This window comes from Aegilops tauschii, chromosome 3 (genome assembly GCF_002575655.3).
Source record: "Aegilops tauschii subsp. strangulata cultivar AL8/78 chromosome 3, Aet v6.0, whole genome shotgun sequence".
Taxonomy (NCBI): Eukaryota; Viridiplantae; Streptophyta; class Magnoliopsida; order Poales; family Poaceae; genus Aegilops; species Aegilops tauschii.
This window is the reverse complement of record NC_053037.3, coordinates 503000531-503022494: the sequence shown is the minus strand read 5'-3', so window position 1 is coordinate 503022494 and position 21964 is coordinate 503000531.

Here is a 21964-nt window from a genome sequence, read left to right as displayed (position 1 = left end):
CACATAAATGCATTGAAAACTCAGTTAGTGCATAAAAATGTCCAAACGAACCAGGAAAACTCACAAAAATTCACACAACACTTCTTTTGTTCTATGTTGACATGAGAAAAAAATTTGAAAGCAATAAGAGGCAATGGATATCGTTTCGTCCCCAAAGGTGGAACGTTCCTAACCGAAAACCATCATGCTTGTTGTGAGAAACTCCGGTTTGTGAGAAGCATACACCCAAACCTGCCCCAAATGGGACAAAATTTGTACCACGGCATGTTGATGCCGCTCCATGATAGCATGCCAAGTTCCATGAATTTCAGATGATTTTTGGATGTACTAAAATTTAAAACCCAGGCATCTCAATGTCTTGCCGGGAATCAACGGTGCCCTGGTGTTTGAAATTCATTCCCATTTCTTGCATGGGACCTAAGCATGCACCCAAGGACACACATTTGATTTTTCAACCAATTTATATGCACTAGAGCATGTGTATGTAGTTCAACTTTGAATTATGCACATAAAATCATTTAAAACTCAGTTAATGCATAAAAAGTCCAAACGAACCAGGAAAAAAACACAAAAATTCACACAACACTCCTTTTGTTCTATGTTGACATGAGAAAAAAAATGAAAGCAATAAGAGGCAATGGATATCGTTTCGTCCCCAAAGGTGGACTGTTCCCAACCGAAAACCATCAGGCTTGTTGTGAGAAACTCCGGTTTGTGAGAAGCATCCACCCAAACCTGCCCCAAATGGGACAAAATTTGTACCACGGCATGTTGATGCCGCTCCATGATAGCATGCCAAGTTCCATGAATTTCAGACGATTTTTGGATTACTAAAATTTAAAAACCAGGCATCTCAATGTTTTGTCGGCAATCCACGGTGCCCTGGTGTTTCAAATTCATTCCCATTTCTTGCATGGGACCTAAGCATGCACCCAAGGACACAGATTTGATTTTTCAACCAATTTATATGCACTTGAGCATGTGCATGTAGTTCAAATTTGAATTATGCACATAAATGCATTGAAAACTCAGTTAATGCATAAAATGTCCAAACGAACCCCGAAATATCACAAAAATTCACACAACACTCCTGTTGTTCTATGTTGACACGAGAAAAAAATTGAAAGCAATAACAGGCAATGGATATCGTTTCGACCCCAAAGGTGGGACGGTCCCTACCAAAAACCATTATGCTTGTTGTGAGAAACTCCGGTTTGTGAGAAGCATATACCCAAACCTGCCCCAAATGGGACAAAATTTGTACCGCGGCATGTTGATGCCGCTCCATAATAGCATGCCAAGTTCCATGAATTTCAGACGATTTTTGGATTTACTAGAATTTAAAAACTAGGCATCTCAATATTTTCCCGGCAATGAACGGTGCCCTGGTGTTTTAAATTCATTCCAATTTCTTGCATGGGACCTAAGCATGCACCCAAGGACACAGATTTGATTTTTCAACCAATTTATATGCACTGGAGCATGTGCATGTAGTTCAAATTTGAATTAAGCACATAAATGCATTGAAAACTCAGTTAATGCATAAAAATGTCCAAACGAACCAGGAAAACTCACAAAAATTCACACAACACTTCTTTTGTTCTATGTTGACATGAGAAAAATTTTGAAAGCAATAAGAGGCAATGGATATCGTTTCGTCCCCAAAGGTGGAACGTTCCGAACCGAAAACCATCATGCTTGTTGTGAGAAACTCCGGTTTGTGAGAAGCATACACCCAAACCTGCCCCAAATGGGACAAAATTTGTACCACGGCATGTTGATGCCGCTCCATGATAGCATGCCAAGTTCCATGAATTTCAGATGATTTTTGGATTTACTAAAATTTAAAACCCAGGCATCTCAATGTCTTGCCGGCAATCAACGGTGCCCTGGGGTTTGAAATTCATTCCCATTTCTTGCATGGGACCTAAGCATGCACCCAAGGACACACATTTGATTTTTCAACCAATTTATATGCACTAGAGCATGTGCATGTAGTTCAAATTTGAATTATGCACATAAAATCATTTAAAACTCAGTTAATGCATAAAAAGTCCAAACGAACCAGGAAAAAAACACAAAAATTCACACAACACTCCTTCCGTTCTATGTTGACATGAGAAAAAAAATGAAAGCAATAAGAGGCAATGGATATCGTTTCGTCCCCAAAGGTGGACTGTTCCCAACCGAAAACCATCAGGCTTGTTGTGAGAAACTTCGGTTTGTGAGAAGCATCCACCCAAACCTGCCCCAAATGGGACAAAATTTGTACCACGGCATGTTGTTCCGCTCCATGATAGCATGCCAAGTTCCATGAATTTCAGACGATTTTTGGATTTACTAAAATTTAAAAACCAGGCATCTCAATGTTTTGCCGGCAATCAACGGTGCCCTGGTGTTTGAAGTTCATTCCCATTTCTTGCATGGGACCTAAGCATGCACCCAAGGACACAGATTTGATTTTTCAACCAATTTATATGAACTAGAGCATGTGCATGTAGTTCAAATTTGAATTATGCACATAAATGCATTGAAAACTAATTAATGCATAAAAATGTCCAAACGAACCCCGATAAATCGCAAAAATTCACACAACACTCCTTTTGTTCTATGTTGACATGAGAAAAAAATTGAAAGCAATAAGAGGCAATGGTTATCGTTTCGTCCCCAAAGGTGGAACGTTCCCAACCGAAAAGCATCATGCTTGTTGTGAGAAGCTCCGGTTTGTGAGAAGCATATACCAAAACCTGCCCCAAATGGGACAAAATTTGTACCATGGCTTGTTGATGCCGCTCCATAATAGCATGCCAAGTTTCATGAATTTCAGATGAGTTTTGGATTTACTAGAATTTAAAAAGCAGGCATCTCAATGTTTTGCCGTCAATCAACGGTGCCCTTGGGTTTGAAATTCATTCCCATTTCTTGCATGGGAACTAAGCATGCACCCAAGGACACAAATTTGATTTTTCAACCAATTTATATGCACTGGAGCATGTGCATGTAGTTCAAATACGAATTATGCACATAAATGCATTGAAAACTCAGTTAATGCATAAAAATGTCCAAACGAACCAGGAAAACTCACAAAAATTCACACAACACTCCTTTTGTTCTATGTTGACATGAGAAAAAAATTGAAAGCAATAAGAGGCAATGGATATCGTTTCGTCCCCAAAGGTGGAACGTTCCGAACCGAAAACCATCATGCTTGTTGTGAGAAACTCCGGTTTGTGAGAAGCATACACCCAAACCTGCCCCAAATGGGACAAAATTCGTACCACGGCATGTTGATGCCGCTCCATGATAGCATGCCAAGTTCCATGAATTTCAGATGAGTTTTGGATTTACTAGAATTTAAAAAGCAGGCATCTCAATGTTTTGCCATCAATGAACGGTGCCCTGGTGTTTGAAATTCATTCCCATTTCTTGCATGGGACCTAAGCATGCACCCAAGGACACAAATTTGATTTTTCAACCAATTTATATGCACTGGAGCATGTGCATGTAGTTCAAATACGAATTATGCACATAAATGCATTGAAAACTCAGTTAATGCATAAAAATGTCCAAACGAACCAGGAAAACTCACAAAAATTCACACAACACTCCTTTTGTTCTATGTTGACATGAGAAAAAAAATTGAAAGCAATAAGAGGCAATGGATATCGTTTCGTCCCCAAAGGTGGAACGTTCCGAACCGAAAACCATCGTGCTTGTTGTGAGAAACTCCGGTTTGTGAGAAGCATACACCCAAACCTGCCCCAAATGGGACAAAATTTGTACCACGGCATGTTGTTCCGCTCCATGATAGCATGCCAAGTTCCATGAATTTCAGACGATTTTTGGATTTACTAAAATTTAAAAACCAGGCATCTCAATGTTTTGCCGGCAATCAACGGTGCCCTGGTGTTTGAAATTCATTCCCATTTCTTGCATGGGACCTAAGCATGCACCCAAGGACACAAATTTGATTTTTCAACCAATTTATATGCACTGGAGCATGTGCATGTAGTTCAAATACGAATTATGCACATAAATGCATTGAAAACTCAGTTAATGCATAAAAATGTCCAAACGAACCAGGAAAACTCACAAAAATTCACACAACACTCCTTTTGTTCTATGTTGACATGAGAAAAAAATTGAAAGCAATAAGAGGCAATGGATATCGTTTCGTCCCCAAAGGTGGAACGTTCCGAACCGAAAACCATCATGCTTGTTGTGAGAAACTCCGGTTTGTGAGAAGCATACACCCAAACCTGCCCCAAATGGGACAAAATTTGTACCACGGCATGTTGTTCCGCTCCATCATAGCATGCCAAGTTCCATGAATTTCAGACGATTTTTGGATTTACTAAAATTTAAAAACCAGGCATCTCAATGTTTTGCCGGCAATCAACGGTGCCCTGGTGTTTGAAATTCATTCCCATTTCTTGCATGGGACCTAAGCATGCACCCAAGGACACAGATTTGATTTTTCAACCAATGTATATGAACTAGAGCATGTGCATGTAGTTCAAATTTGAATTATGCACATAAAATCATTTAAAACTCGGTTAATGCATAAAAAGTCCAAACGAACCAGGAAAACACACAAAAATTCACACAACACTCCTTTTGTTCTATGTTGACATGAGAAAAAAAAATGAAAGCAATATGAGGCAATGGATATCGTTTCGTCCCCAAAGGTGGACTGTTCCCAACCGAAAACCATCATGCTTGTTGTGAGAAACTCCGGTTTGTGAGAAGCATACACCCAAACCTGCCCCAAATGGGACAAAATTTGTACCACGGCATGTTGATGCCGCTCCATGATAGCATGCCAAGTTTCATGAATTTCAGACAATTTTTGGATTTACGAGAATTTAAAAACCAGGCATCTCAATGTTTTGCCGGCAATCAACACTGCCCTGGTGTTTGAAATTCATTCCCATTTCTTGCATGGGACCTAAGCATGCACCCAAGGACACAGATTTGATTTTTCAACCAATTTATATGCCTTGAGCATGTGGATGTAGTTCAAATTTGAATTATGCACATAAATGCATTGAAAACTCAGTTAACGCATAAAAATGTCCAAACGAACCCCGATAAATCACAAAAATTCACACAACACTCCTTTTGTTCTATGTTGACATGAGAAAAAAAAATGAAAGCAATAAGAGGCAATGGATATCGTTTCGTCCCCAAAGGTGGAACGTTCCCAACCGAAAACCATCCTGCTTGTTGTGAGAAGCTCCGGTTTGTGAGAAGCATATACCAAAACCTGCCCCAAATGGGACAAAATTTGTACCATGGCTTGTTGATGCCGCTCCATAATAGCATGCCAAGTTTCATGAATTTCAAATGAGTTTTGGATTTACTAGAATTTAAAAAGCAGGCATCTCAATGTTTTGCCGTCAATCAACGGTGCCCTGGTGTTTGAAATTCATTCCCATTTCTTGCATGGGACCTAAGCATGCACCCAAGGACACAAATTTGATTTTTCAACCAATTTATATGCACTGGAGCATGTGCATGTAGTTCAAATACGAATTATGCACATAAAGCATTGAAAACTCAGTTAATGCATAAAAATGTCCAAACGAACCAGGAAAACTCACAAAAATTCACACAACACTCCTTTTGTTCTATGTTGACATGAGAAAAAAAATTGAAAGCAATAAGAGGCAATGGATATCGTTTCGTCCCCAAAGGTGGAACGTTCCGAACCGAAAACCATCGTGCTTGTTGTGAGAAACTCCGGTTTGTGAGAAGCATACACCCAAACCTGCCCCAAATGGGACAAAATTTGTACCACGGCATGTTGTTCCGCTCCATGATAGCATGCCAAGTTCCATGAATTTCAGACGATTTTTGGATTTACTAAAATTTAAAAACCAGGCATCTCAATGTTTTGCCGGCAATCAACGGTGCCCTGGTGTTTGAAATTCATTCCCATTTCTTGCATGGGACCTAAGCATGCACCCAAGGACACAGATTTGATTTTTCAACCAATTTATATGAACTAGAGCATGTGCATGTAGTTCAAATTTGAATTATGCACATAAAATCATTTAAAACTCAGTTAATGCATAAAAAGTCCAAACGAACCAGGAAAACACACAAAAATTCACACAACACTCCTTTTGTTCTATGTTGACATGAGAAAAAAAAATGAAAGCAATATGAGGCAATGGATATCGTTTCGTCCCCAAAGGTGGACTGTTCCCAACCGAAAACCATCATGCTTGTTGTGAGAAACTCCGGTTTGTGAGAAGCATACACCCCAACCTGCCCCAAATGGGACAAAATTTGTACCACGGCATGTTGAATGCCGCTCCATGATAGCATGCCAAGTTTCATGAATTTCAGACAATTTTTGGATTTACGAGAATTTAAAAACCAGGCATCTCAATGTTTTGCCGGCAATCAACACTGCCCTGGTGTTTGAAATTCATTCCCATTTCTTGCATGGGACCTAAGCATGCACCCAAGGACACAGATTTGATTTTTCAACCAATTTATATGCCTTGAGCATGTGGATGTAGTTCAAATTTGAATTATGCACATAAATGCATTGAAAACTCAGTTAATGCATAAAAATGTCCAAACGAACCCCGATAAATCACAAAAATTCACACAACACTCCTTTTGTTCTATGTTGACATGAGAAAAAAAACTGAAAGCAATAAGAGGCAATGGATATCGTTTCGTCCCCCAAAGGTGGAACGTTCCCAACCGAAAACCATCATGCTTGTTGTGAGAAGCTCCGGTTTGTGAGAAGCATATACCAAAACCTGCCCCAAATGGGACAAAATTTGTACCATGGCTTGTTGATGCCGCTCCATAATAGCATGCCAAGTTTCATGAATTTCAGATGAGTTTTGGATTTACTAGAATTTAAAAAGCAGGCATCTCAATGTTTTGCCGTCAATCAACGGTGCCCTGGTGTTTGGAAATTCATTCCCATTTCTTGCATGGGACCTAAGCATGCACCCAAGGACACAAATTTGATTTTTCAACCAATTTATATGCACTGGAGCATGTGCATGTAGTTCAAATACGAATTATGCACATAAATGCATTGAAAACTCAGTTAATGCATAAAAATGTCCAAACGAACCAGGAAAACTCACAAAAATTCACACAACACTCCTTTTGTTCTATGTTGACATGAGAAAAAAAATTGAAAGCAATAAGAGGCAATGGATATCGTTTCGTCCCCAAAGGTGGAACGTTCCGAACCGAAAACCATCGTGCTTGTTGTGAGAAACTCCGGTTTGTGAGAAGCATACACCACAAACCTGCCCCAAATGGGACAAAATTTGTACCACGGCATGTTGTTCCGCTCCATGATAGCATGCCAAGTTCCATGAATTTCAGACGATTTTTGGATTTACTAAAATTTAAAAACCAGGCATCTCAATGTTTTGCCGGCAATCAACGGTGCCCTGGTGTTTGAAATTCATTCCCATTTCTTGCATGGGACCTAAGCATGCACCCAAGGACACAAATTTGATTTTTCAACCAATTTATATGCACTGGAGCATGTGCATGTAGTTCAAATACGAATTATGCACATAAATGCATTGAAAACTCAGTTAATGCATAAAAATGTCCAAACGAACCAGGAAAACTCACAAAAATTCACACAACACTCCTTTTGTTCTATGTTGACATGAGAAAAAAATTGAAAGCAATAAGAGGCAATGGATATCGTTTCGTCCCCAAAGGTGGAACGTTCCGAACCGAAAACCATCATGCTTGTTGTGAGAAACTCCGGTTTGTGAGAAGCATACACCCAAACCTGCCCCAAATGGGACAAAATTTGTACCACGGCATGTTGTTCCGCTCCATCATAGCATGCCAAGTTCCATGAATTTCAGACGATTTTTGGATTTACTAAAATTTAAAAACCAGGCATCTCAATGTTTTGCCGGCAATCAACGGTGCCCTGGTGTTTGAAATTCATTCCCATTTCTTGCATGGGACCTAAGCATGCACCCAAGGACACAGATTTGATTTTTCAACCAATGTATATGAACTAGAGCATGTGCATGTAGTTCAAATTTGAATTATGCACATAAAATCATTTAAAACTCGGTTAATGCATAAAAAGTCCAAACGAACCAGGAAAACACACAAAAATTCACACAACACTCCTTTTGTTCTATGTTGACATGAGAAAAAAAAATGAAAGCAATATGAGGCAATGGATATCGTTTCGTCCCCAAAGGTGGACTGTTCCCAACCGAAAACCATCATGCTTGTTGTGAGAAACTCCGGTTTGTGAGAAGCATACACCCAAACCTGCCCCAAATGGGACAAAATTTGTACCACGGCATGTTGATGCCGCTCCATGATAGCATGCCAAGTTTCATGAATTTCAGACAATTTTTGGATTTACGAGAATTTAAAAACCAGGCATCTCAATGTTTTGCCGGCAATTCAACACTGCCCTGGTGTTTGAAATTCATTCCCATTTCTTGCATGGGACCTAAGCATGCACCCAAGGACACAGATTTGATTTTTCAACCAATTTATATGCCTTGAGCATGTGGATGTAGTTCAAATTTGAATTATGCACATAAATGCATTGAAAACTCAGTTAACGCATAAAAATGTCCAAACGAACCCCGATAAATCACAAAAATTCACACAACACTCCTTTTGTTCTATGTTGACATGAGAAAAAAAAATGAAAGCAATAAGAGGCAATGGATATCGTTTCGTCCCCAAAGGTGGAACGTTCCCAACCGAAAACCATCCTGCTTGTTGTGAGAAGCTCCGGTTTGTGAGAAGCATATACCAAAACCTGCCCCAAATGGGACAAAATTTGTACCATGGCTTGTTGATGCCGCTCCATAATAGCATGCCAAGTTTCATGAATTTCAGATGAGTTTTGGATTTACTAGAATTTAAAAAGCAGGCATCTCAATGTTTTGCCGTCAATCAACGGTGCCCTGGTGTTTGAAATTCATTCCCATTTCTTGCATGGGACCTAAGCATGCACCCAAGGATACAAATTTGATTTTTCAACCAATTTATATGCACTGGAGCATGTGCATGTAGTTCAAATACGAATTATGCACATAAATGCATTGAAAACTCAGTTAATGCATAAAAATGTCCAAACGAACCAGGAAAACTCACAAAAATTCACACAACACTCCTTTTGTTCTATGTTGACATGAGAAAAAAATTGAAAGCAATAAGAGGCAATGGATATCGTTTCGTCCCCAAAGGTGGAACGTTCCGAACCGAAAACCATCGTGCTTGTTGTGAGAAACTCCGGTTTGTGAGAAGCATACACCCAAACCTGCCCCAAATGGGACAAAATTTGTACCACGGCATGTTGTTCCGCTCCATGATAGCATGCCAAGTTCCATGAATTTCAGACGATTTTTGGATTTACTAAAATTTAAAAACCAGGCATCTCAATGTTTTGCCGGCAATCAACGGTGCCCTGGTGTTTGAAATTCATTCCCATTTCTTGCATGGGACCTAAGCATGCACCCAAGGACACAGATTTGATTTTTCAACCAATTTATATGAACTAGAGCATGTGCATGTAGTTCAAATTTGAATTATGCACATAAAATCATTTAAAACTCAGTTAATGCATAAAAAGTCCAAACGAACCAGGAAAACACACAAAAATTCACACAACACTCCTTTTGTTCTATGTTGACATGAGAAAAAAAAATGAAAGCAATATGAGGCAATGGATATCGTTTCGTCCCCAAAGGTGGACTGTTCCCAACCGAAAACCATCATGCTTGTTGTGAGAAACTCCGGTTTGTGAGAAGCATACACCCCAACCTGCCCCAAATGGGACAAAATTTGTACCACGGCATGTTGATGCCGCTCCATGATAGCATGCCAAGTTTCATGAATTTCAGACAATTTTTGGATTTACGAGAATTTAAAAACCAGGCATCTCAATGTTTTGCCGGCAATCAACACTGCCCTGGTGTTTGAAATTCATTCCCATTTCTTGCATGGGACCTAAGCATGCACCCAAGGACACAGATTTGATTTTTCAACCAATTTATATGCCTTGAGCATGTGGATGTAGTTCAAATTTGAATTATGCACATAAATGCATTGAAAACTCAGTTAATGCATAAAAATGTCCAAACGAACCCCGATAAATCACAAAAATTCACACAACACTCCTTTTGTTCTATGTTGACATGAGAAAAAAAACTGAAAGCAATAAGAGGCAATGGATATCGTTTCGTCCCCAAAGGTGGAACGTTCCCAACCGAAAACCATCATGCTTGTTGTGAGAAGCTCCGGTTTGTGAGAAGCATATACCAAAACCTGCCCCAAATGGGACAAAATTTGTACCATGGCTTGTTGATGCCGCTCCATAATAGCATGCCAAGTTTCATGAATTTCAGATGAGTTTTGGATTTACTAGAATTTAAAAAGCAGGCATCTCAATGTTTTGCCGTCAATCAACGGTGCCCTGGTGTTTGAAATTCATTCCCATTTCTTGCATGGGACCTAAGCATGCACCCAAGGACACAAATTTGATTTTTCAACCAATTTATATGCACTGGAGCATGTGCATGTAGTTCAAATACGAATTATGCACATAAATGCATTGAAAACTCAGTTGATGCATAAAAATGTCCAAACGAACCAGGAAAACTCACAAAAATTCACACAACACTCCTTTTGTTCTATGTTGACATGAGAAAAAAATTGAAAGCAATAAGAGGCAATGGATATCGTTTCGTCCCCAAAGGTGGAACGTTCCGAACCGAAAACCATCGTGCTTGTTGTGAGAAACTCCGGTTTGTGAGAAGCATACACCCAAACCTGCCCCAAATGGGACAAAATTTGTACCACGGCATGTTGTTCCACTCCATGATAGCATGCCAAGTTCCATGAATTTCAGACGATTTTTGGATTTACTAAAATTTAAAAACCAGGCATCTCAATGTTTTGCCGGCAATCAACGGTGCCCTGGTGTTTGAAATTCATTCCCATTTCTTGCATGGGACCTAAGCATGCACCCAAGGACACAGATTTGATTTTTCAACCAATTTATATGAACTAGAGCATGTGCATGTAGTTCAAATTTGAATTATGCACATAAAATCATTTAAAACTCAGTTAATGCATAAAAAGTCCAAACGGACCAGGAAAACACACAAAAATTCACACAACACTCCTTTTGTTCTATGTTGACATGAGAAAAAAAATGAAAGCAATATGAGGCAATGGATATCGTTTCGTCCCCAAAGGTGGACTGTTCCCAACCGAAAACCATCATGCTTGTTGTGAGAAACTCCGGTTTGTGAGAAGCATACACCCAAACCTGCCCCAAATGGGACAAAATTTGTACCACGGCATGTTGATGCCGCTCCATGATAGCATGCCAAGTTTCATGAATTTCAGACAATTTTTGGATTTACGAAAATTTAAAAACCAGGCATCTCAATGTTTTGCCGGCAATCAACACTGCCCTGGTGTTTGAAATTCATTCCCATTTCTTGCATGGGACCTAAGCATGCACCCAAGGACACAGATTTGATTTTTCAACCAATTTATATGCCTTGAGCATGTGGATGTAGTTCAAATTTGAATTATGCACATAAATGCATTGAAAACTCAGTTAATGCATAAAAATGTCCAAACGAACCCCGATAAATCACAAAAATTCACACAACACTCCTTTTGTTCTATGTTGACATGAGAAAAAAAATTGAAACCAATAAGAGGCAATGTATATCGTTTCGTCCCCAAAGGTGGAACGTTCCCAACCGAAAACCATCATGCTTGTTGTGAGAAGCTCCGGTTTGTGAGAAGCATATACCAAAACCTGCCCCAAATGGGACAAAATTTGTACCATGGCTTGTTGATGCCGCTCCATAATAGCATGCCAAGTTTCATGAATTTCAGATGAGTTTTGGATTTACTAGAATTTAAAAAGCAGGCATCTCAATGTTTTGCCGTCAATCAACGGTGCCCTGGTGTTTGAAATTCATTCCCATTTCTTGCATGGGACCTAAGCATGCACCCAAGGACACAAATTTGATTTTTCAACCAATTTATATGCACTGGAGCATGTGCATGTAGTTCAAATACGAATTATGCACATAAATGCATTGAAAACTCAGTTAATGCATAAAAATGTCCAAACGAACCAGGAAAACTCACAAAAATTCACACAACACTCCTTTTGTTCTATGTTGACATGAGAAAAAAATTGAAAGCAATAAGAGGCAATGGATATCGTTTCGTCCCCAAAGGTGGAACGTTCCGAACCGAAAACCATCGTGCTTGTTGTGAGAAACTCCGGTTTGTGAGAAGCAAACACCCAAACCTGCCCCAAATGGGACAAAATTTGTACCACGGCATGTTGTTCCGCTCCATGATAGCATGCCAAGTTCCATGAATTTCAGACGATTTTTGGATTTACTAAAATTTAAAAACCAGGCATCTCAATGTTTTGCCGGCAATCAACGGTGCCCTGGTGTTTGAAATTCATTCCCATTTCTTGCATGGGACCTAAGCATGCACCCAAGGACACAGATTTGATTTTTCAACCAATTTATATGAACTAGAGCATGTGCATGTAGTTCAAATTTGAATTATGCACATAAAATCATTTAAAACTCAGTTAATGCATAAAAAGTCCACACGGACCAGGAAAACACACAAAAATTCACACAACACTCCTTTTGTTCTATGTTGACATGAGAAAAAAAATGAAAGCAATATGAGGCAACGGATATCGTTTCGTCCCCAAAGGTGGACTGTTCCCAACCGAAAACCATCATGCTTGTTGTGAGAAACTCCGGTTTGTGAGAAGCATACACCCAAACCTGCCCCAAATGGGACAAAATTTGTACCACGGCATGTTGATGCCGCTCCATGATAGCATGCCAAGTTTCATGAATTTCAGACAATTTTTGGATTTACGAGAATTTAAAAACCAGGCATCTCAATGTTTTGCCGGCAATCAACACTGCCCTGGTGTTTGAAATTCATTCCCATTTCTTGCATGGGACCTAAGCATGCACCCAAGGACACAGATTTGATTTTTCAACCAATTTATATGCCTTGAGCATGTGGATGTAGTTCAAATTTGAATTATGCACATAAATGCATTGAAAACTCAGTTATTGCATAAAAATGTCCAAACGAACCCCGATAAATCACAAAAATTCACACAACACTCCTTTTGTTCTATGTTGACATGAGAAAAAAAATTGAAAGCAATAAGAGGCAATGGATATCGTTTCGTCCCCAAAGGTGGAACGTTCCCAACCGAAAACCATCATGCTTGTTGTGAGAAGCTCCGGTTTGTGAGAAGCATATACCAAAACCTGCCCCAAATGGGACAAAATTTGTACCATGGCTTGTTGATGCCGCTCCATAATAGCATGCCAAGTTTCATGAATTTCAGATGAGTTTTGGATTTACTAGAATTTAAAAAGCAGGCATCTCAATGTTTTGCCGTCAATCAACGGTGCCCTGGTGTTTGAAATTCATTCCCATTTCTTGCATGGGACCTAAGCATGCACCCAAGGACACAAATTTGATTTTTCAACCAATTTATATGCACTGGAGCATGTGCATGTAGTTCAAATACGAATTATGCACATAAATGCATTGATAACTCAGTTAATGCATAAAAATGTCCAAACGAACCAGGAAAACTCACAAAAATTCACACAACACTCCTTTTGTTCTATGTTGACATGAGAAAAAAATTGAAAGCAATAAGAGGCAATGGATATCGTTTCGTCCCCAAAGGTGGAACGTTCCGAACCGAAAACCATCGTGCTTGTTGTGAGAAACTCCGGTTTGTGAGAAGCATACACCCAAACCTGCCCCAAATGGGACAAAAATTGTACCACGGCATGTTGTTCCGCTCCATGATAGCATGACAAGTTCCATGAATTTCAGACGATTTTTGGATTTACTAAAATTTAAAAACCAGGCATCTCAATGTTTTGCCGGCAATCAACGGTGCCCTGGTGTTTGAAGTTCATTCCCATTTCTTGCATGGGACCTAAGCATGCACCCAAGGACACAGATTTGATTTTTCAACCAATTTATATGAACTAGAGCATGTGCATGTAGTTCAAATTTGAATTATGCACATAAAATCATTTAAAACTCAGTTAATGCATAAAAAGTCCAAACGGACCAGGAGAACACACAAAAATTCACACAACACTCCTTTTGTTCTATGTTGACATGAGAAAAAAAATGAAAGCAATATGAGGCATTGGATATCGTTTCGTCCCCAAAGGTGGACTATTCCCAACTGAAAACCATCATGCTTGTTGTGAGAAACTCCGGTTTGTGAGAAGCATACACCCAAACCTGCCCCAAATGGGACAAAATTTGTACCACGGCATGTTGATGCCGCTCCATGATAGCATGCCAAGTTTCATGAATTTCAGACAATTTTTGGATTTACGAGAATTTAAAAACCAGGCATCTCAATGTTTTGCCGGCAATCAACACTGCCCTGGTGTTTGAAATTCATTCCCATTTCTTGCATGGGACCTAAGCATGCACCCAAGGACACAGATTTGATTTTTCAACCAATTTATATGCCTTGAGCATGTGGATGTAGTTCAAATTTGAATTATGCACATAAATGCATTGAAAACTCAGTTAATGCATAAAAATGTCCAAACGAACCCCGATAAATCACAAAAATTCACACAACACTCCTTTTGTTCTATGTTGACATGAGAAAAAAAATTGAAAGCAATAAGAGGCAATGGATATCGTTTCGTCCCCAAAGGTGGAACGTTCCCAACCGAAAACCATCATGCTTGTTGTGAGAAGCTCCGGTTTGTGAGAAGCATATACCAAAACCTGCCCCAAATGGGACAAAATTTGTACCATGGCTTGTTGATGCCGCTCCATAATAGCATGCCAAATTTCATGAATTTCAGATGAGTTTTGGATTTACTGGAATTTAAAAAGCAGGCATCTCAATGTTTTGCCGTCAATCAACGCTGCCCTGGTGTTTGAAATTCATTCCCATTTCTTGCATGGGACCTAAGCATGCACCCAAGGACACAAATTTGATTTTTCAACCAATTTATATGCACTGGAGCATGTGCATGTAATTCAAATACGAATTATGCACATAAATGCATTGAAAACACAGTTAATGCATAAAAATGTCCAAACGAACCAGGAAAACTCACAAAAATTCACACAACACTCCTTTTGTTCTATGTTGACATGAGAAAAAAATTGAAAGCAATAAGAGGCAATGGATATCGTTTCGTCCCCAAAGGTGGAACGTTCCGAACCGAAAACCATCGTGCTTGTTGTGAGAAACTCCGGTTTGTGAGAAGCATACACCCAAACCTGCCCCAAATGGGACAAAATTTGTACCACGGCATGTTGTTCCGCTCCATGATAGCATGCCAAGTTCCATGAATTTCAGACGATTTTTGGATTTACTTAAATTTAAAAACCAGGCATCTCAATGTTTTGCCGGCAATCAACGGTGCCCTGGTGTTTGAAATTCATTCCCATTTCTTGCATGGGACCTAAGCATGCACCCAAGGACACAGATTTGATTTTTCAACGAATTTATATGAACTAGAGCATGTGCATGTAGTTCAAATTTGAATTATGCACATAAAATCATTTAAAACTCAGTTAATGCATAAAAAGTCCAAACGAACCAGGAAAACACACAAAAATTCACACAACACTCCTTTTGTTCTATGTTGACATGAGAGAAAAAAATGAAAGCAATATGAGGCATTGGATATCGTTTCGTCCCCAAAGGTGGACTATTCCCAACCGAAAACCATCATGCTTGTTGTGAGAAACTCCGGTTTGTGAGAAGCATACACCCAAACCTGCCCCCAATGGGACAAAATTTGTACCACGGCATGTTGATGCCGCTCCATGATAGCATGCCAAGTTTCTTGAATTTCAGACAATTTTTGGATTTACGAGAATTTAAAACCAGGCATCTCAATGTTTTGCCGGCAATCAACACTGCCCTGGTGTTTGAAATTCATTCCCATTTCTTGCATGGGACCTAAGCATGCACCAAAGGACACAGATTTGATTTTTCAACCAATTTATATGCCTTGAGCATGTGGATGTAGTTCAAATTTGAATTATGCACATAAATGCATTGAAAACTCAGTTAATGCATAAAAATGTCCAAACGAACCCCGATATATCACAAAAATTCACACAACACTCCTTTTGTTCTATGTTGACATGAGAAAAAAAATTGAAAGCAATAAGAGGCAATGGATATCGTTTCGTCCCCAAAGGTGGAACGTTCCCAACCGAAAACCATCATGCTTGTTGTGAGAAGCTCCGGTTTGTGAGAAGCATATACCAAAACCTGCCCCAAATGGGACAAAATTTGTACCATGGCTTGTTGATGCCGCTCCATAATAGCATGCAAAGTTTCATGAATTTCAGATGAGTTTTGGATTTACTAGAATTTAAAAAGCAGGCATCTCAATGTTTTGCCGTCAATCAACGGTGCCCTGGTGTTTGAAATTCATTCCCATTTCTTGCATGGGACCTAAGCATGCACCCAAGGACACAAATTTGATTTTTCAACCAATTTATATGCACTGGAGCATGTGCATGTAGTTCAAATACGAATTATGCACATAAATGCATTGAAAACTCAGTTAATGCATAAAAATGTCCAAACGAACCAGGAAAACTCACAAAAATTCACACAACACTCCTTTTGTTCTATGTTGACATGAGAAAAAAATTGAAAGCAATAAGAGGCAATGGATATCGTTTCGTCCCCAAAGGTGGAACGTTCCGAACCGAAAACCATCATGCTTGTTGTGAGAAACTCCGGTTTGTGAGAAGCATACACCCAAACCTGCCCCAAATGGGACAAAACTTGTACCATGGCTTGTTGATGCCGCTCCATAATAGCATGCCAAGTTTCATGAATTTCAGATGAGTTTTGGATTTACTAGAATTTAAAAAGCAGGCATCTCAATGTTTTGCCGTCAATCAACGGTGCCCTGGTGTTTGAAATTCATTCCCATTTCTTGCATGGGACCTAAGCATGCACCCAAGGACACAAATTTGATTTTTCAACCAATTTATATGCACTGGAGCATGTGCATGTAGTTCAAATACGAATTATGCACATAAATGCATTGAAAACTCAGTTAATGCATAAAAATGTCCAACCGAACCAGGAAAACTCACAAAAATTCACACAACACTCCTTTTGTTCTATGTTGACATGAGAAAAAAATTGAAAGCAATAAGAGGCAATGGATATCGTTTCGTCCCCAAAGGTGGAACGTTCCGAACCGAAAACCATCATGCTTGTTGTGAGAAACTCCGGTTTGTGAGAAGCATACACCCAAACCTGCCCCAAATGGGACAAAACTTGTACCACGGCATGTTGTTCCGCTCCATGATAGCATGCCAAGTTCCATGAATTTCAGACGATTTTTGGATTTACTAAAATTTAAAAACAAGGCATCTCAATGTTTTGCCGGCAATCAACGGTGCCCTGGTGTTTGAAATTTATTCCCATTTCTTGCATGGGACCTAAGCATGCACCCAAGGACACAGATTTGATTTTTCAACCAATTTATATGCCTTGAGCATGTGGATGTAGTTCAAATTTGAATTATGCACATAAATGCATTGAAAACTCAGTTAATGCATAAAAATGTCCAAACGAACCCCGATAAATCACAAAAATTCACACAACACTCCTTTTGTTCTATGTTGACATGAGAAAAAAAATTGAAAGCAATAAGAGACAATGGATATCGTTTCGTCCCCAAAGGTGGAACGTTCCCAACCGAAAACCATCATGCTTGTTGTGAGAAGCTCCGGTTTGTGAGAAGCATATACCAAAACCTGCCCCAAATGGGACAAAATTTGTACCATGGCTTGTTTATGCCGCTCCATAATAGCATGCCAAGTTTCATGAATTTCAGATGAGTTATGGATTTACTAGAATTTAAAAAGCAGGCATCTCAATGTTTTGCCGTCAATCAACGGTGCCCTGGTGTTTGAAATTCATTCCCATTTCTTGCATGGGACCTAAGCATGCACCCAAGGACACAAATTTGATTTTTCAACCAATTTATATGCACTGGAGCATGTGCATGTAGTTCAAATACGAATTATGCACATAAATGCATTGAAAACTCAGTTAATGCATAAAAATGTCCAAACGAACCAGGAAAACTCACAAAAATTCACACAACACTCCTTTTGTTCTATGTTGACATGAGAAAAAAATTGAAAGCAATAAGAGGCAATGGATATCGTTTCGTCCCCAAAGGTGGAACGTTCCGAACCGAAAACCATCATGCTTGTTGTGAGAAGCATACACCCAAACCTGCCCCAAATGGGACAAAATTTGTACCACGGCATGTTGTTCCGCTCCATGATAGCATGCCAAGTTCCATGAATTTCAGACGATTTTTGGATTTACTAAAATTTAAAAACCAGGCTGCTCAATGTTTTGCCGGCAATCAACGGTGCCCTGGTGTTTGAAATTCATTCCCATTTCTTGCATGGGACCTAAGCATGCACCCAAGGACACAGATTTCATTTTTCAACCAATTTATATGAACTAGAGCATGTGCATGTAGTTCAAATTTGAATTATGCACATAAAATCATTTAAAACTCAGTTAATGCATAAAAAGTCCAAACGAACAAGGAAAACACACAAAAATTCACACAACACTCCTTTTGTTCTATGTTGACATGAGAAAGAAAATGAAAGCAATATGAGGCATTGGATATCGTTTCGTCCCCAAAGGTGGACTATTCCCAACCGAAAACCATCATGCTTGTTGTGAGAAACTCCGGTTTGTGAGAAGCATACACGCAAACCTGCCCCAAATGGGACAAAATTCGTACCACGGCATGTTGATGCCGCTCCATGATAGCATGCCAAGTTTCATGAATTTCAGAAAAAATTTGGATTTACGAGAATTTAAAAACCAGGCATCTCAATGTTTTGCCGGCAATCAACACTGCCCTGGTGTTTGAAATTCATTCCCATTTCTTGCATGGGACCTAAGCATGCACCCAAGGACATAGATTTGATTTTTCAACCAATTTATATGCCTTGAGCATGTGGATGTAGTTCAAATTTGAATTATGCACATAAATGCATTGAAAACTCAGTTAATGCATAAAAATGTCCAAACGAACCCCGATAAATCACAAAAATTCACACAACACTCCTTTTGTTCTATGTTGACATGAGAAAAAAAATTGAAAGCAATAAGAGGCAATGGATATCGTTTCGTCCCCAAAGGTGGAACGTTCCCAACCGAAAACCATCATGCTTGTTGTGAGAAGCTCCGGTTTGTGAGAAGCATATACCAAAACCTGCCCCAAATGGGACAAAATTTGTACCATGGCTTGTTGATGCCGCTCCATAATAGCATGCCAAGTTTCATGAATTTGAGACGATTTTTGGATTTACGAGAATTTAAAAACCAGGCATTTCAATGTTTTGCCGGCAATCAACGGTGCCCTAGTGTTTGAAATTCATTCCCATTTCTTGCATGGGACCTAACCATGCACCCAAGGACACAGATTTGATTTTTCAACCAATTTATATGCACTTGAGCATGTGCATGTAGTTCAGATTTGAATTATGCACATAAATGCATTGAAAACTCAGTTAATGCATAAAATGTCCAAACGAACCCCGAAATATCACAAAAATTCACACAACACTCTTGTTGTTCTATGTTGACACGAGAAAAAAATTGAAAGCAATAACAGGCAATGCATATCGTGTCGACCCCAAAGGCGGGACGGTCCCTACCAAAAACCATTATGCTTGTTGTGAGAATACCCGGTTTGTGAGAAGCATATACCCAAACCTGCCCCAAATGGGACAAAATTTGTACCACGGCATGTTGATGCCGCTCCATAATAGCATGCCAAGTTCCATGAATTTCAGACGATTTTTGGATTTACTAGAATTGAAAAACCAGGGATCTCAATATGTTGCCGGCAATCAACGGTGCCCTGGTGTTTTAAATTCATTCCCATTTCTTGCATGGGACCTAAGCATGCACCCAAGGACAGAGATTTGATTTTTCAACAAATTTATATGCACTAGAGCATGTGCATGTAGTTCAAATTTGAATTATGCACATAAATGCATTGAAAACTCAGTTAATGCATAAAAATGTCCAAACGAACCAGGAAAAATCACAAAAATTCACACAACACTCCTTTTGTTCTTTGTTGACAAGAGAAAAAAATTGAAAGCAATAAGAGGCAATGGATATCGTTTCGTCCCCAAAGGTGGAACGTTCCGAACCGAAAACCATCATGCTTGTTGTGAGAAGCTCCGGTTTGTGAGAAGCATATACGAAAACCTGCCCCAAATGGGACAAATTTTATACCATGGCTTGTTGATGCCGCTCCATAATAGCATGCCAAGTTTCATGAATTTCAGACGAGTTTTGGATTTACTAGACTTTAAAAACCAGGCATCTCAATGTTTTGCCGGCAATCAACGCTGCCCTGCTGTTTGAAATTCATTCCCATTTCTTTCATGGGACCTAAGCAAGCAGCCAAGGACACATATTTTATTTTCAACCAATTTATATGCACTTGAGGATGTGCATGTAGTTCAAATTTGAATTATGCACATAAATGCATTGAAAACTCAGTTAATGAATAAAATGTCCAAACGAACCCCGAAATATCACAAAAATTCACACAACACTCCTGTTGTTCTATCTTGACACGAGAAAAAAATTGAAAGCAATGAGAGGCCATGGGTATCGTTTCGACCCCAAAGGTGGGACGGTCCCTACCAAAAACCATTATGCTTGTTGTGAGAAGCTCCGGTTTGTGAGAAGCATATACCCAAACCTGCCCCAAATGGGACAAAATTTGTACCACGGCATGTTGATGCCGCTCCATAATAGCATGCCAAGTTCCATGAAGTTCAGACGATTTTTGGATTTACTAGAATTTAAACACCAGGCATCTCAATATTTTGCCGGCAATGAACAGTGCCCTGGTGTTTTAAATTATTCCAATTTCTTGCATGGGACCTAAGCATGCAGCCAAGGACACAGATTTGATTTTTCAACCAATTTATATGCACTGGAGCATGTGCATGTAGTTCAAATTTGAATTATGCACATAAATGCATTGAAAACTCAGTTAATGCATAAAAATGTTCAAACGTACCAGGAAAACTCACAAAAATTCACACAACACTCCTTTTGTTCTATGTTGACATGAGAAAAAAAATTGAAAGCAATAAGAGGCAATGGATATCGTTTCGTCCCCAAAGGTGGAACGTTCCGAACCGAAAACCATCATGCTTGTTGTGAGAAACTCCGGTTTGTGAGAAGCATAAACCCAGACCTGCCCCAAATGGGACAAAATTTGTACCACGGCATGTTGATGCCGCTCCATGATAGCATGCCAAGTTCCATGAATTTCAGACGATTTTTGGATTTACTAGAATTTAAAAACCAGGCATCTCAATGTTTTGCCGGCAATCAACGGTGCCCTGGTGTTTTAAATTCATCCCCATTTCTTGCATGGGACCTGAGCATGCACCCAAGGACACAGATTTGATTTTCAACCAATTTATATGCACTGGAGCATGTGCGGGTAGTTCAAATTTGAATTATGCACATAAATGCATTGAAAATTCAGGTAATGCATAAAAATGTCCAAACGAACCAGGAAAAATCACAAAAATACACACAACACTCCATTTGTTCTATGTTGACATGAGAAAAAAAATTGAAAGCAATAAGAGGCAATGGATATCGTTTCGTCCCCAAAGGTGGAACGTTCCCAACCGAAAACCATCATGCTTGTTGTGAGAAGCTCCGGTTTGTGAGAAGCATATACCCAAACCTGCCCCAAATAGGACAAATTTTTTACCACGGCATGTTGATGCCGCTCCATGATAGCATGCCAAGTTTCATGAATTTCAGACGATTTTTGGATTT